Source organism: Elephantulus edwardii, unplaced genomic scaffold (assembly GCF_000299155.1).
Source record: "Elephantulus edwardii isolate Elephantulus edwardi_28Jun2011 unplaced genomic scaffold, EleEdw1.0 scaffold00153, whole genome shotgun sequence".
NCBI lineage: Eukaryota > Metazoa > Chordata > Mammalia > Macroscelidea > Macroscelididae > Elephantulus > Elephantulus edwardii.
The window spans coordinates 6,889,654-6,892,410 of NW_006399903.1; positions in this window are offsets into that span (position 1 = coordinate 6,889,654).

Sequence of the window (2,757 nt, forward strand, 5' to 3'; positions counted from 1 at the left end):
CAGGTCTTTCTCTCTTTCCCTGACCCTCTACCTTTCCAAGCAGGATACCTTTCCCCGCAACCTGACCCCTTTTTGACGACCTGCTCAAAGTTTATGACATGAATTCTCACCATTCTTGCCTCTCAGAAGGCCCCTGCTTGCATTTCCTCCAAGAAATATTTTTATACTTTTGTCAGCCCATATTCAGTACTCTCCATCAATACCACAACTGAAATGCATCAGTTCAATCTTAATGATAATAATAACAATGGTGTTTTGAATGGTGTCACACGGTAGCTCTGGTTTGTCATTAGGAACCACGGCATATTACTGGGGTCCTAGGTGGTGAGGCCTCCCAGCACCCAGGTGCGAGCTGCACTTGGCTTCAAGCATTCCTCCAACAAAGGTGGCCTCGACTCACTCCTGCCTTCCCTGGGAACCTGTAGTCTTAGTCAGACTACACAGTGAGAGGCTGAGACCTTGCTGATGTTAAGGCTAGCCTGTGGCTAGGGACAGCTGGGGTCAACGTTGGGGTCTGGCATCGCTGTGCTGAGCTTGACTATGGGGAGTATCTGAGAGGCACTTGGCCAGATGGTTCATGGAAAAGCTTGTCTATGTCTGCAGCCTCTTGCTCGCCTAGGGCTCTGGAGCCACAGTCAGAACCCCCACACCTCCCTGGGGGCGTGGTGGGGTGCTGTGTCACTGCCTACCCTGTGTACACAGCGTGATGCCTTCGCTTCCTGGGCCTGGCTCCAGGCAGGTGCTTCCGGAGCAGGGAGCCAAGTGTGTGCAGGCGTTGCCTGTGGCCTGTTGTAGGATGAGTCACGGTCAAGGTGGGACAGCCCCTCTACTGATCCCTGCACATAGTGTCAGGGCTTGCAGTCATCAAAAGACACAGGGTGTTGATTAAACACAGCTGTTGTTGTTGTTGTTATGTGCCGTCAAGTTGCTTGCGACTCATAGCAACCCTATGTACAACAGCCCTAAACTCTGCTCTGTCCTGTGCCAATCGCATTGTCTCTGACACACTCATCCCGATTACCCCAGTCACTGAATCAATCCACCTCATAGATGGCCTTCCACTCCTGCGCTGTCCCTCCACCCCACCAAGCATGATGTCCCTCTCCAAGGACCGGTCTCTCCTCACAACATGTCCAAAGTATGTTAGATGGAGCCTCAGAATCCTTGCCTCCAAGGAGCCACCCGGTTTAACCCTTTCCAGGATGAATCTGTTTGCTTTCCTAGCAGTCCATGGTACTCTCAATACTCTTATCCAGAACCACAGCTCAAAGGCATCAATTCTCCTTCTATCCTCCTTGGTCATTGTCCAACTCTCTGATGCATAACAAGTGATTGCAAAGACCACAGTCTGTATCAGACGTTCCTTAGTCTCCAGAGAGACACCATTGCTCTTCACATTCGCGATTTGGGGACTGTGTAATCTTTCTGAAAGCAGACTGGAACTTCCCCCTCCCCGCATGAAGCAGTTGGTAAAACCAACCACCAATCTTTTGGTTAGGAGCTGGGCACCACTGGTAACCACTGTGCCACCAAATCTCATTTGGCAAAGTGGGAAATCTCAATGAGAGGGACTGACATGAGGGCTATGCTAACGGGCTCGAAAACACCCACCCATATGAGGATAGGGCAAGACCAAGCTGTGGTTCACTGCCGCAGAGAGGGTGTCTAGGGAGTGAAGTCCCTGTACCAGGACCTGAGGACGAGAACGTGGACTGCCCGATGGCACCCCTCCACCAGGGGTTGGAGATTTGCCTAAGTCCTCATCGTTTATAACTTCAACCTCTAGTGGAAACAGGGTCTTTGAAGATGTTCTCAGTTCACACGAGCTTGTTCCCAAGCAGGATGTCGCCTAATCCTTCCTGGGCGAGATCTTTAAATAAGATGACAGACTCAGAGGGACAGAGCAGCCACATGAAAATGGGGACAGGAGTAGGAGTCACACCTCAACTTTTTCTCTTATTGTCCTTAAGTCAGCACTGACTCAGTTCATCTTTTTGGGGAGTTCTGAGGTTGTTAATTGCATGGAAGAACAATCTTTCACTCTTGGAGCTGCTGGTAGATTAAAAAACAAAACAAAACACGGAGGTTAACCAGATTAATCGACACAGCGACTCTATCAATGGCTCAAGTATGCAGAGATGGTGAGGACGGCGCAGGATAGAATAGGGGCCAGATCTGTTGAGGGACACTATGGGTCGACTCGATGGCACTTCACAACAACAACACTAGACACAGGAGAGGAAGTTTAGGTTGAGCCTTTAGCAAGAGCACAATCTGTCCACATTCCGAAAGCCGCCTTCTGATTTCTGAATCTCTGTAATACAACCCACATCTGTACTTACAAAGTTCCATGGAGAATGAATATAGACTAACCCTTCAATCACATCTACTCTTCCCACTTTGTCCCAAATTGCATCTTTTATAGAACGACTTCGGGACGTTGACTGGATCACTAACATAACTGTTCAGCTTGTTGGGATCAAAGTGTGACGAGACATGCTGTGTACCCCTCCGCCTTTCCTGGGCGAGTTGCGGTGATGGAGGCCTGGTGGGCTGGGTTACTCGGCGCATAATCACTCACAGGACTCTCAGGGAGCTGGAAGGAGCAGAGCTTGGGATTTGCAATCTGTCCAGAAACCTTCTCTAAATAGAGATGGCGCTCCCATTATAGGAGCAAGGTTTTAGCCTTGTGGACTCCAACACATAGAAACCCTACAGGACAGAATAGCACGGCCCCACAGAGTTTCCTAGGCTCTA